This window comes from Astatotilapia calliptera, chromosome 14, assembly GCF_900246225.1.
Source record: "Astatotilapia calliptera chromosome 14, fAstCal1.2, whole genome shotgun sequence".
Classification (NCBI taxonomy): domain Eukaryota; kingdom Metazoa; phylum Chordata; class Actinopteri; order Cichliformes; family Cichlidae; genus Astatotilapia; species Astatotilapia calliptera.
Genome location: NC_039315.1, coordinates 26,675,889 through 26,691,235, shown reverse-complemented (window position 1 = coordinate 26,691,235; position 15,347 = coordinate 26,675,889).

Below are 15,347 nucleotides of genomic sequence, written 5' to 3'. Positions count from 1 at the left end.
GGTGCAGGAAGAGTATTTGGGCTCAACCTCCCTGGTCAGTTATGGCCTTTCTCTGTGCCTGTGTGGTTTTCCTCCTCCTGTTCAGGTACTTTCACCTAATATCTCCTGGGAAAAGTTCCAGACTCCCACTACCCTGAAGTGTTTAAGAAGATAGATGGATGGATGAATCATACAGGAAAGTTCACTTGCATGTATACTAGTTTGGTTACTGAATTCTGTGCTGAAAGGTTGCAACTGTAATTTTCCCCATAATAAATGTAACATAAATTTATTAGCACATTGATTGATTAACATAATATTTTTACAGTCATTCCAGTTGCAGTTACAAAATCCAAATTCCTTGAATTTCCTTTGGTGTAGTTCTATGCAAACACCATAGTAGGGTTGTCACAATACAGATACCCAGGAAAATACTTGATAATCAATACCATATTTGATACCGCAGAGAATATTCTGACTCCATCCAGCAACAGTAATGATGAGGAAGTCATTTGTTGAAAAAGTTAATTTCAACTGAACCCATCTGATTCACTGCTCTGCTCCAGATTTCACTCTTTTGCTCGTATTAGCGCTCCGCACTCTGGACTCTCTGTTTAGCTACAGTTCCCCCGCTGCTCTGCACAGCCAGCAGCCCACCCAGTTGTGTACGTCCATAACCTGCTTTGCCATGGCTCACTATACATATTAATCTTTTCTCTAACTACAGTCCGCTAGCTGCTATGTTAATGACAGCAGATGGATTTCGCGTAATTGCTAAAAGTTAAACAGCTAACGTTACTATGTTAACTGGCCAGTTTAACATTCATGATAACTGTTTTCGTTGCCTTGTACCTGTGACATGTGCAATGACAATAAAGTTGAATTCTATTCTATCCTATTCTATTAATAATGAAATTATTTTGAAACTGGAGCTTTAATGACCTCTAAAAATACCTAAAGTGTTGTTCAGTGTTATGAATGTTAACTGCTTTAGCTGTTAGTGAGGTTGGAGCTGTGTGCCGGACTGTCTCGGTCCAGTGGTGCTGTGTGAAGTTGTGCGTCAGCTACAGGAGGCCAAGATAGTATTGTTTTTATTGATACTGTTGCAAATTAGTATCTTGATGGTAAATTAGTATTGATTAATATTTGAGTATCCATCCTCTTATCCTTATCATAGGGCAAGGGGCAGGGTACACCCTGGACAGGTCGCCAGTCTATCGCAGGGGTAACACAGAGATACAGACAACCAGTCGCACTCACACTCACGAGTAATTTAGAATAATCAATTAACCTAACCCCACTAAGCGCATCTCTTTGGATTTGATTCAAACTAAAACCTTCTTGCTGTGAGGTAACAGTGGTGGCCACCAGGCCACTGTGCTGCTACTTTCCATTTGAGTATTGATTTTTTTTTCTCAACAGTTTGTTTAGCCATTACATCACAAAGTATCTAATTTGTATGTTTCCTCAGAGAAGACTGGAGTGTATGATAATAAATGATATGTCCCTCTGGTGTCTCGGGTATCCTCAGTGAAATATAATCCTGGCAATATGTGTAGTCTGTTTTTTCCCCAAGTTTTGATTCAGTTATTCTGCCTGCTCACTCATACAATGCAGTTGTGCATACATCCATATAAAAATGCCAGCATGTTGACTTCTGCTTTTAGAAATAAAAGAACACAGAAGACATCTGCATGTCACCGAGGAAAACTAATATTTTGTGTGTATTTCCTCACTGAGAAAAACTGAAAACATACACAGAAACCTTCAAGGGAGACACAAAATCAATGGCCCAATACAGAAACCTTTTTATTTCACACAGTACATTCACTGCCTGACTGGAAGGCTCAGCACATGGAATCAAACACACACTAGGTTATCAAATATGCAGTATGCATACAGCAGGGGTTAGAAAAATGAGAGGAGGCATGGCATTGAAGAGTGTGATAAAAAAAAAAAAGACTGTGCTTGTATTTCCTCCTAAAACTCAGCTTCTCCTTATCTCAACCAGTGAGTCAGTCAGTCAGTATTAAAAAGAATTATTTCTCAGCTCGCTACAGAGGAGTGCACCCTTCATATGCCAGCCGCATGTTAAAGCTGTTAAAACACAAAGCAAACCTGTCATTGTCATGCGTAGATATGTAGGCTTTCTTCCAGAGACAGAAACTGACAAATCACAAAGGGCGAGAGTGTTAGCAGTTCAGTCTGCCAACTCACCAGTAGATCTGGGTCTGTTCTTGAAAGAGAGTAAAAGGTTATTTATTCATTACAATTCTGTATGCATCTTCTGCTAGTTCTGGGATTTGAAATAGGAATCCCCAGACGAAAGAATAAGTAAATTGTGTTTACGTGATTTGTACTTTCTGGCATATTTAAGAGGTTAGAACTTACTGCAAGAACATTTCTACACCAGAAGTGTGATATTTACTGTGTCCCGGTGAATCTGGGAAAAACGTTATGCCCTGCACCCTACATTTTTTTCATCATTCACTAACAATAAAAATAATAAGTATCCAAAGTGAATTGAACAAACATCAGCCTGATATCACCAGATTTATGTGTTTAAGTTCAGCTAGTTTCACTTGATATTTTTTCCTCTGGTTGCATTCACTGAAGTGGTTCCTCACCCCACCAGTGGGCCCTGCCGCACAGTTTGAGAAATAATCTTCTATCCCAAAAGCCTTTTTTGGATATGTGCAGTCCTGTGTAAAAGTTTTGAGCTGCTATTTCTTTATATCTAGCTTGCAAAGTGTCTATTGATGTATTGAAACATGTGCAAACGTACACGGAAATACAGTATACAAGGTAACCAGAGCTTGTACATTTCTAACGAGCCTGAAAGTCAAGATTTGGTGTGACCATCTTTATTCTTCAACACATCCTGAACTGTCCAAGGCAAGCCTTCTTGTGCTTTACAATATAAAGAGCCTCAAGGTGAAAGCTGTGATTTGACACTATATAAATAAAATTGAAGCTCCTCTTTGGATGTTGGCTGCCTTTTGTTCTGTTCTCTGTCATGACGATCCCACTCTGCTTCAGTAAAGTTGCGGTCCAGGCTCTGGGGAGGCCCATCCATTACTGATAGTTCTTTATTGTGCATTTATTTACTGCAAAGTCTGAAACTCTGGCTCCTTGGCGCAAAACATAACGACATGAGGGGTGGCTCAAGACCTGTGCACAGTACTCTCTATACATGTACATCAACCTGTTTTTAATGTAATGAAGCATGAACTGCATCGTCTATGAAATGGTGCCATTTGTGGGAACCAAAAGTAACTTCAGGGAATTCCTCTGTTTCTTTGAAACTTTTTCTGGGTCTTGTTACCTCAAGTAACTCTGTAAATATCTGGCCATTTACAACTAGTCTATATTCCACACCAATGCACATGCCAGCCAGAAGCAGCAGTGTCTGTGGGCAAAGCAAGCACACACTCTGTGGACCATGGTAATGGGTTGAAAATGTCAGTGCATCTGTCCGTGCCCTCTACCTATCCTTCCCTCAAGCGTCTTCCATCCTTCTACTTTCCTTTTTGCTTTTCCATCGGGTGCTGTTGAAGGCAGAAAGTGTACCGCAGCTCTAAACTCACCATTCCTTGACCTCAGTTGTCACATTTCTTGTTTTTTCTTTTCTTGGCCATGATAGGTTCATTTATCATTCTGTCTGGCAGGCTCGCTACTTATCTATATCCTTCATTTAGTGTATACTTTATTGGTTTATTTTCAATTTTGTCACTTATGGCAGTGTCCTATTTTTCAGTCGCTCTGCAGCTCCGAGGCCAATAGTGAGTCTTTGACAAAGCATTGATGGGAGACTGAGGATTTCCCTACAAATTCTTTCTGTCGCTCACGCATTTGTACAGCAGACCATGACAACATGCGGACACATACACCGGCAGGCTATACGGCATGTAGGTTATTCCACCTCATGACTCATTTGCGTGTCACCACTTCTCCACCCCCATGCCTTCATGCCGGAGCTCCTTTTTCACTTACTGACAACCTGTGAAGCGAGAGGCCTGATTTCAGCCTGCGATCCACAGGAAGCTGCTCAACGAGTAGTTAAGAAAGAATGGCTGCCACAGAATTCAAGTATGAGAAACATGAAAGGTCACTGATTTAAAAGCTTCAGCCAAATAAGCAATTTGGAAAAGTTGTAGTGCGTGTGATTTCTGCACAGTTAAATTCATATTTTTTACTAAACTCCAGCTGAGTAATTTCCTGTTGTTTAGTAATTCCTGTTTTTCTGCCAATCACAAACAATGACTCAGCTGCCAAATTACCTTTGCAAGCTTTGTACTCGAGCTGTTTTTTGACTCACCTGTGATTCCTTGTGTAAGATATTTGCCTGTGACCTATTTTTTGATTTTCTTCAGGTTTTTGCCTTTCTGTCTGCGCTGGTTGCCTTGCCAGCATCCTTTGTTAAACGTTTACTCAATTTCTTCTGTTTTTTGGTGTGATCAAAGGGCTTCTCCAGAATCTGAGTTTGCTCAGTGGAATTGAATTCAGCCATTTTAATATGGATTTTTACAAATTTGAGCCAGGCGGCACACATGATTTTCTGTTCCAATCTTTTGAAATATTCAAACTACTGTAGCCTGATTTTGCCTCAGTTTTAATAATCTGTAAATCAAAGCATGACATGAAAGTCACGACTGTTTCTGTCTAAGCGAAATTACAAGTTTATAGCAGTTTGCCTCAATAGTTGCTTTTGAATGATATATTAGTTTATGCTCATACAGTTTGAATTTAAATTTGCTTTGAGGTTCTTTCAAAAGTTTAAATTACCGCTGTGCCAGCCTTTGGAGCAGGTCAGCCACTAATCTGAAGGTCGGTGGTTTGATCCCAGGCTGCATCCTGGCTGCATGCCAAATATCCTTGGGCAAGATACTAACCCCGTGTTTGCCTACTGGTGGTGGTCAGAGGGCCCGGTGGCGCCTGTGTCCGGCAGCCTCGCCTCTGTCAGTGCGCCCCAGGGCAGCTGTGGCTACAATGTAGCTTGCCGTCGCCAGTGTGTGAATGTGTGTGTAGATGGGTGGATGACTGAATGTAGTGTAAAGCGCTTTGGGGTCCTATGGACTAGAAAAGCGCTATACAAATGCAGGCCATTTACCATTTGGACCAAGTCTGCAGTGATGATGGAGAGGAAGTGCAGGTGAGACTGTCATAATATGCATTGTCTTTCTGCAGGGGGGCATAGCATTTGAATATTAGTTACACTGAAGCATATGCATATTTAGAAAGCAGTCTTTAGTCTTTCTCCCAACTTTTGAGTCTTCTCTACGGTGGCCCTGAGAGGTCAAACAGACAGCAACTTAAGAAAACACCACCAATAAGAAAAAAGCACACAAAACACAACGGAAATAGGAAAAAACGACAACGGAAATAGGAAAAAACAGATTTCCAAAAGCACAAGGGAAGTGTTTCTGGGGAGACAATAACCCGCCGGACCAGTTGCAGGAACCAAAATATGCTAAGAATTGCTCTGGGATACGCTTAAAAGAAGTGGAGGATCTATCAGTTTTGTGAGGAAAGAAAAGATGAGAGGTAAGTGTGTTAGTCTAACTATTAGCCTAAAAATCCGTCACCAGTATTATATGAATCATGAAAACAAGCCTACCATGTTTTGGGTTCCTGCAAGTGGTCCGTCGGGTTATTGTCTCCCCAGAAACACTTCCCTTGTGCTTTTGGAAATCAGTTTTTTCCTATTTCCGTTGTTGTCTTTCCTGTTTCTGTTGTGTTTTGTGTGCTTTTGCAGCGTTTTTCTTATTGCTGGTGTTTTCTTAAGTTGCAGTTTGTTTGGCCTCTCAGAGCCACCGTACTTCTCTCTACTATTCTATAATAGTATCTGGTGCAAACTCAACTTAAAGAAACTTGAATAGAGGGATCTTTGATGCTCTGAATCTCTGCCCTGACCACATTATCTGTGTTGTTTCTTGGTCTCAGGACCTTACAAATAACAGAGAGTAGGTCTGCTCAGTGCCTGCTGCTGCTGATATGTCAGGGGCTTCCATGTCAAACTACTTGAAAGCTCAGTTGTCTATTTCCACAGCCTCTGCTTTTTTCTGCTCCCATCAAGTCACAAACAGGAGAGTCACTAATCCAGAACTTTAATCAAAGGGCTAGAAAAAAACAGGGTACTCTATCTCGCAGGTGCTATCGGCAGACCTGGCACCACACTGAAGCCCAACTAGGACAAAAACTGCCAGAAGGATTGCGTGGTGGATTCAGTGACGCTGAGCTGCCATCCTGATTTCTCAGAGCCTGTTGAGAAAGCAGAGCAAGAGATGCTCATCAAAGTCACAGTGCTCCCCTGGTCCCACTCACTCCAAGTCTCCTCCTTCCTCCTCTCCAGTCACTCTGACATCATTCTTAATATTCTTAATATTATGTCTGTTCCCCACACTAGGATAATCCTCACAGTGTGTAATAAATGATCATAACAAAGTCCGCTATGACTTTGCGGTTAGCATTTAGTGATGATGTCCCATGTGGAAAGTGCCAGCGATTGTTCCCTTGGCATGTTTAAGCAAATGCTATTATGCTGTTTGCAATGGCTTTGTTTTTCTCAGCATGAATTAGATGTGTTGTTGCACCACTGCGATATAGCACCTGAGACAGAGTGAGGGTGTCACAGCTGTGATGTGTGAAAACACATGAAATTATAAAAACATGTGTCTGTACTGTGGGAAAAGCTTTGACAGTAAAATGACTCATTAACCTAGGCAACCCATGACATTTACCTTGGGTTAAAAAGAGGCTTTGTTATATATTAATGTGCATTTCCTATGAGACAGTAATATTATATCATATTAATCCTTAACCTGTATAATATTTCTATTTTTATTTGTATTTTTAAATCTTTTGTATATTATTCTATTGGAACATTTAACCATCTATTTTATGCAACTTGTAGCTTTCATTATCTAGGCCTTAAATCTTATAGAATAACAACAACAGTGTAATCTGAGCATCAACTTTATGTAACTGGATATCAAATGAAGTCCCCTAATGTTATCCCCAGAGTAGGCCCTGCTATTTGTGTTGGTAATGTCTATGCAGTGGAGACCAAGGGCAGGTTCTTCATTAGTGTTTCATTAGAAAAATCACACGGCCCACCACCAAACAAAAATGTCACAAAAGCATATTGATAACTTTTCCTCTTCCACCAGGTGTAGCAGAATTGGTTCAGTTTGTCCCCAGTGCACCCTTTTTGCTTTCGTCTGACCACTACTCATGCTAGGGCCTCATCTAGGTCAGGATTTTGTCCAGGACCAGTTCAGATTGACTACTTTTTCTTTTCAAATATTTATTTATTGCTATTGTTTATTGCTGCGTCGTCTCACAGCATGACTATTACGTCATTTCTTCTTCGTCTTCTTCTGTTTTACTGGCAGTTAGCAACCCATTTAATTAGAGCAGGTAGTTGTACTGCCCTCTAGTGGAAGAGGATGTCATTGTTCTGCCCGTAACTCACGCCGATTGCTGAGAGTACTAATCAGGTGGAACCAGATAATCTTCCATGGCACACCTGATCTTTTCTCACATCACAGCTACGTGCTGTGGCACAGTGGTTGGGAAGCACTGCACCATACCATACCAAATATGCATCAGGCAGACCTCCAGGTTTTAAACAAATCCCCAGGTTATCAGAGGTTATTTGGAAGAACAATAAAGGTAAAAAGTGAATATTTGCCAATTTGACCCCATAGTTGTCAAAAAGTGCCGTTTTCCTACAGTATGAAATTATCAGTGTTAAAATTGCTTTAGGCGGTGGTTTGAAAAAGCATTGTTGCTGATGGTTGATTGTTTGTCGGGATTCCAGGCTCCAGATGCCTCCAACGGAAATGTAGACATACAATCAACTGAGCACATACAGCATGCTTTGAAATTTATTAGCATTTAGTAACAGTGTTAACAATAGTAATAGTAGTAGTAGTCCAGTAATCTGAGTGTAAACTTTATATTTAGAACCAGTTGTTGTTGTTTTGAGAAAGTTTAAAGTTTAAGTCTTCAGTAGCAGAAAGAGGTGACCTGCCAGGCTAAACAGGTCCCGAATCCTAGATCATTGATTATTGCAATAAAAGGTTAGGCTCAATTTGTTTAGGTAATCAAGTCATTAGGCAAGCTGTCAATCATATTCAGTGACAGGTATGTTGATAAATAAACTATATATGGACCAAAGTGTGAACCACCTACACATTACATATAGAGGAGCTGGTCAGCCATGAGAACCCAAACCACGAAGCTCCTGGTGTACAGTTTTTGTGCTGATGTTAATGCCAGATGAAGTTTGGTACTGCAGTTATAGAGAAAGCAGAGCTTTGGAAACTCTGTGTCTGGGTTGCTGTGGTTGCTAAACACTTTTGAATTTACAGCATTATATCATATATTTTTGTAAAGGCAGGCTGGGTGGCTAGGTGCTTAATTTGTATACATGTGTGGTAACTCGAAGATAACTGGATAAAAAACATCTGAATTCAAAGATTAAGAGCTGTGGGTCAAAATTATTCTCCATGTAGTGTATTTGTTGTTAGTAACTTAAACCACACTCATTCCATAGTTGGTTTGTATCTTTACAAACTTCATATAAACCCACCTTAGAACTCTGCAGTAATGGAAGGTGATCAGACAGTAACACTGCACTTTCCCTGCACTCCTGTCGGGTTTTTGCTTGGACTTGGACTCTATTCACCTCTGTTCACCCGTTTGTTTATTCCGTTTTGTTGTTGCCGTGCAATGGCTTTCCAGAGTCATCTCCAGACAGAGTGATGGGGAAAGAGAGAACACGGGGTAATAAAATGTTCCTTTGCAATTTATTTTCTTTTTTATGTTCTTCTATATTCCTTCCCCAAACCCTTTAAGTGCTTGTGGACACTGGACAAGATCAAAAGAGTAGCCATCAAAGCAAGATTGCTTCACTTGATGTTTATCTCCACACTTAGAAGAAGCATTTTGAATTAGCCATCACTCTCTGCCTTTGGGACCTTACGCACCTCTTAGGAAAAAAAAAGTCTCTTTCTGTGCGATAGCATTGCTTGGAGCTTGCCTCTTCATTTCGATCAAAGGAGGAAGAAAGACTACCGTCAAAAAGGTTATGTCAGCCTGAGAATTTCTGGTAGCCTAATGCAAAGTCTTTCAAATCAATAAGACATCAAAGCTGTCTCCTGGATTAACCCCCACCATGTTTTCTTCTGTTAAAGAAGCGTTATTGTCTTGTATTGATGCACAGAGGTTGATGGAAAAAGTGAAATTAAAGAGGACATGGCGTGCAGATCATTTATTTCCTCTCTAGCTGCGCATAGACCGTACAGTACCAATCTAATGTGTTTCTTTTCTCTGTGCTTGCAGAGCCTGAAGATGCCAATCAGGGCCCACCTGTCTGGCCACTGATTGTCTTGTCTGATGAGCCAGAGATGTTTGTTATAAGCATGGTGTGTTTCAGCAGAAGGGTTTTGCTGTCATGTAATATGAAGCCATCCTGTAGTTTAACTAACAAAAATAAAAGTATATGTAGCCTTTAGAAAGGAAGAATGTGATTCTCTGATGATTAGACTAAAGAATTCAGTACTGAGTCATTTGAAGGATCAGAGGAAATTATGTCTGCTTTTTGTGTTCAAAACTTTACAGAATGTTGTTGGAGTACCTGCCCCCAAAATTTCTGTGCGGTAAATTGAAAAGAATTTTATCTTGGAATATGGAACATCTAAGCTCAAGGCTAAAAGACTACAAGTCTTAAAATAAGATTTTGTTACTGTTCATTCTTTAAGATATGACTTAATCATGCCAATTACTATTGTACCTCAAAGCTAGATACAGTACACGATTCCTAGCCTACGAAAAATACTGTATATTAAAGCACACTTTGAGTAAAAAAGCCTTTAATTTGCTCGGAGATTTACACTCATCAAGGCATGGGATGAATTTTGAGCTTTAAATGATTTCTTTGAACTGTTCTTTTTCCAGCGTGGAATGATTGTACATCATATTGTACCTTAATCACTGTAAAAAAATAGTAATAGGGCACAAGTTTACAAAAGTATACATGCAGACTAAAACGTACACATTGTATACATCGAAAAAGCAGTTCAAAGAAATCATTAAAAGCCACAAACGTGTAAATCAAGTTTGAGAATAGAGCAACTTTAAGCTATCTTTAGTATTGCAAGGTTGCATGTGAGTGCATGTAATTTTAACATAATCTGAATGTAATTTGTCTGTGCTCTAGGTTAAACCGAGTGGTTACACTTTTGTTGGCTAATTCTATTAAATAAATGAATGAATAAATAAATAACTGCCAGAAAGCAGTAAAATGCTGCAAACAGTCTTTTTGTCTCAATTAGTATTTTTGACCAAACTGTTTTTTTCCCACTCACTGGCTTTTTGAACCAAGCTGGTTTGATATCTTTATTAATCAAGAGGATGTAGCCTTATCGTAATAGGATAAGCAATTAATGTGTGTTTGTGTGTGTGAGATTAAAGTGAACATCAACACGAGCTTAATGACTTCATTTCTTTTCTACTCAGACCTCATTAAAATGCCCAATAACTTCATTAATTGGTGCCAAAACCTCATTACAATCCTCCAAGACCTCATCATAGCACTAGGACAACAGTGCTATGTGACTATCATTTCAAATTAATAACTCAATCAGAAGTTACTGTACCTTCTTGTCTATAGATTACAGTGGGTTAAACATAAACACGGAAAAAAAGTAGTTGCAACAAAAGTTGATAAGCCAGTTTTAATATCAGGAAACGTATCCCTGTTACTTTATCACTTTCATCATTATCAGCAATGCTAAAAATTGTGAGGTCATTACCTTCCTTTTGACAACAATGTGCAAATTTTGTTTAACAATTCTCACAAATAGGCTCTCAATTTTAAACATCGTCAACTAATTAAAATGTTGGAACACAAGAAAAGTGAAAAATTAGCAAAAACAATGCTTTATTACTTAATACCTTAATATGTGTTGAGACACAATAAAGAAACTAGCCTGAAACAAGAACTTTTACATTAAAAGTAAAACATTTGATCCGTTGGCTGTATAGTTTTGATATTTTTTCCAATGTTTAATGATGTAACTCTATAATATTTTAGTTTTACTTTGTCTTGCTTGCTTGGATTACGGCATTAAATAGATTTTTTTTTTTAGCTGATATTGAGTGATTTGATTTCACATGTATTCCTGCAGCTTTGTTTTTAGTCTTTCCTTAATTGCATGTGGGCATGAACAGTGGCTATGTGGGCCTGCAGGACAAACGTGGCATCAAAGAAAGGCAGCCATCTGTTCATACCTTCTGACACCAATTGCGTGGTTGTATATGTGCTTGTATAAACTCGTCTAACCATTCAAGTGTCTTTGTGTGTTTCAGGTGCAGAACCTGGAAATTAAGAAATTTGGAAAAGAAAAACAAGAATAAGACTGAAGATGTTGTCGGCTTTCGTTGCTGTGCTTCGGACCTTCACTGAGCTGTAAGACCATTGCTTTCTGCTTTTCTTGGTTTCCTGCATGAACCATACGGTCCAGTTACTGTTCAGTCTTTTAAGTGTTTGAACAATATCCATTTTTATATTTTTGTCTCTGTGCAGCACCTTCTTAGCTTTAATCCGAGAGTTTGAATATTCAGGAATTAAACAAATCCTAGAAAGCCCCCCCATTTTCATAGGCTTAAAAGTAATTGGACAAACAGGCCTAATTTTAAATATACTACTTTTAATACTTGTGTGGAAATCTTTCTCAAACAATAACAGCCTGAAATCTAGAACCAAATGGATGTCACCAAATGCTATGATTTGCCATGAGGGGCTTCAATTCAATACAGTTCATTTCAGTTTTATTAATATAGCATTTAATCACAACAATTGCCTTAAAGCACTTTGCAAGGTGAGGTAAATACTCTACAATAATATAAACGATACTGATATCCAGGAAAATGAGGTTTCCAGCCTCTAATTTAATAGATGGCTAATGCAGGTAATTAGTAATACTTAAACTTCTATCATTAACTTGTGGCCCGTCAATTTTTCACATGTTAAGCTGCTAGTGAGGGGAGGGGCTTTGTGCCTGCTGTTTGCAGCTATGAAGAATTGTTGTTGTTGATACAGTTATAAATGTGTAGCGATCTAATCCAAGAGTAGTTTTAGTATTTATTGTCAGTATCAAAGTGACAATTTTCAGTAACATAGGCAGCAAAGGGTACCCACCATGGTACCCACATGTCACCGTTTGTAGTGGCCAAAAAAAAAACTACCTTAATTTGCTGCTTGTTTGTTGAACTTCAGTAACTGAAAACCATGATCTATTGGCCTGAGATCAGGTGACAGACCTAGCTATTGAAGAATATCCCATCTCTTCACCTTGAAAAACTCTTAGGTTGATGTTAGAGTATGCTTTGAGTCATCAGTCATATCCACTGGCAGCCACGATGTTTGACAGATGATGTGGTTTCTTCTTCTTCCTGCATTTCTCTTCCTATCACTCTGGTACAAGTTAACCTTGGCTTCATCTGTCTAAAAATTGTTGTGAAGGTTCTTAGTTATGATTTCTGGCAAAGTCTAACCTGGACTTCTTAGTCTTGAGTGTAACCTGTGGTTCCCACCATACTGTAAACCTTCTGTATTTCCATCTCATAGCCATCTCATAACTGTAGACTATGAAAATGACACAACTGCCTCCTGAAGTCTTCTTAACTTGTTTACTTGTTGGGAAACTGTTTTTCTGTCATCATCCATTTAAGTCATCTTCTGTGGTCTTTAAGGTCTTTTTGGTGTTGCTGACCTGATTGTTCACTCCTAAAACTTTTTCTCTGTCTCTCTGAAAGGTTTATTTTTTTATTTTTATTTTTTTTTCCAGCCTAATGACAGCCTCCTTCACTTGCATTGGCATTTTTTTTAGACCTCACATTTAGAGATGGGTTCTCTGGCACTAAACAGCTGCCTCAGTTTTAAACTTGGCGTCAGTTTGCTGTTTTTGTTGTGAAATAATGAGGGAACATCCCTCACTTGGCAGGCATTGTCAAATTACTTTTGAACCTCTGAAAACAGGGGCCATGTATAAATATGGCTGTAATTCCCAAACAATTAATAAAAAGGTTTTTGCTAAACTTCTTAAATTACAGCTGCAAGTCTGTCACATCTGGATTTTTGATCTACGGTCTACTGTTGTGGTGTGCAGTGTCAAAAGCACAGAAATAAATGTGATTTATGCAGCTTGTCTGTGGTTCTGTGGAGAGGTAGTTGCTTTGCTGCTGTTAGGTATCCATATATACGTTTTTTGTTTAAACTCAGGCAGTAAAAGGCTCCTACAATAACTCAGGCATTTTGTCTCTCTTCCACGCGGGGGCACGCTTTTTTTTGTTGTTGCTCCACCTCATTGACATCTTTCTTCATTCTGCGTGTGATTACAACACTTAATTGCTTCAGTTTATCATCCGGGCCTGAGCCGGTGTTTCCCCAGGGACTTTGGTTAGGGAGACAGAGCGAGGGGAAAATGAAAAGCCAAGCACTTACATGCACTGGGAGGGCCGAGGCACATCGCTGGTCATAAAGCACTAATGGACACCAATTAATCCCATGCAAACGTACACCTATCTGGAACAACCCTGACATATTACAAAACAATAATATGATAAACTTTTCAGATTGGAGTGATAAAGGAATCAAATATTTAGAACATATACTAGAAGGAACAGAATTTATTTCATTTGACGGACTAGTTACACAATATGGGATCAACAAGAAAAGATTTTTAGAATATCAACAAATTAAATCCATAGTAAAAAAGAAATTTAAACCGGGTCAAGTTGAACTACAAACACCACCAAGTGTGGTTCAATTTCTTACTCTTAAACCCCCCAAATTACTATCCAAAATATACAGAATGCTTTCTAAAACAGATGAATCAATATCACTTCCTATTGCAAAATGGGAAGCGGATTTATCAGTTAACTTAGACCTAAACTTCTGGTCTCAGATTTGCTTAAAAACCTTTCATCTAATTAGAAATCCCAGTCTTCAATTAATTCAATACAAAATATTACATAGAGTGCACTATACAGGTCATCGGATGTTCAAGATGGGCTTTACGTCTACCAACAACTGCTCACACTGCCAAACCAATTCACCGGACAATTATATCCACGCTCTTTGGTTCTGTCCACCAGTTCAGAAGTTTTGGCGCGAGATATGTGAAGACTTATCAAAGTGTCTGAAATGTAACATTCCAACTTCCCCCTTAGTGTGTTTGTTGGGCAGCTTAGATAATGTCACTTCAGAAAAGAATATCGCCCATATGGTTTTCACTGCCCTATGCATAGCCAAGAAAACAGTCCTCATGAACTGGAAAAATAAAAATAATCTTAATTCTAACCAATATAGAAATTATCTATTAGATTACATTAGTCTTGATACAGCCTCTGCCACCACATCAGATCAATTGCTCTGGGCTCCTTTGATCAGCTCCATCACCTAGTGGGGGTGGGGGGTCATAGTTTGGTCCCGCCTTCACTGTTGTGATTGGTGTGGGGGTAGGGACAGGCTTAGGGCGTCGGGGGGTTCCCCGGAGGCATCTTCCTTGGGGGGCTCAACCCGGGGTAGCGGTCATGTCCGGTTAGGGGCTCTGTTGGCTCTCCGGTGACTGTTTCCTCGCGGCTGCGTGCAGCGGGGCTAGGGGAGGGTCTGTGCTGACGGACGTGGGTTACTGACCTGGTAGCCTGGCTGCCCCTGGGTGGGTCCGGGATGGGCATGAGGTTCTGGGGGCGCTCCGTCTCTGGGCTGGGACCCGGACCGGGCCTCGGGGGCTTGGGTCCTGGTTGGTGTGTTGCCGGGGTTGTGGGCGGGTGGGTGCATGGGGGCCCAGCCCTGGAGCAGGGTGCCGCCGGTGCGTCGAGCCACCTGGGGGACTCTTCAACTGGTGGGGGAGATTGTCACATCTTGCAGGAGCTTTCCTCTCCTCAGGAGCTCCCTCTGCAGGAGGGGGAGATACAGGAGAGGTGGAGGAAGATCTCAGCCTGGGTGTTTATTGTCTTATGTAGTCTGGAAGATGAGTGGATGGTGGGGTGGGTGCAGTTTTCTCTGTGGTGGGGTTGGGTGGACTGTCCCGGGCTCTGTGGGGCCGGGCGGCGCTGCTGCACTGGGCCCGGTCTGGATGGGCCTGGGCCCCCTTTCCCTGGCGGGTCACGGAGTATGGGGGTGCCTACTGGGGTCAGCGGGGGAGCTGGCCCCAGGGAGGGGTCACTTGCCCCTCCCTTCCTTCCCTCCCCATCTCCAGCTGCCTCCCTCTTCCCGCTCCACCACAACCAGCCACACATGCAGGGCCTTGGAGTAGGGGTATGTCACCAGGGTGCAGAGGAGGCTACCCCCCCCC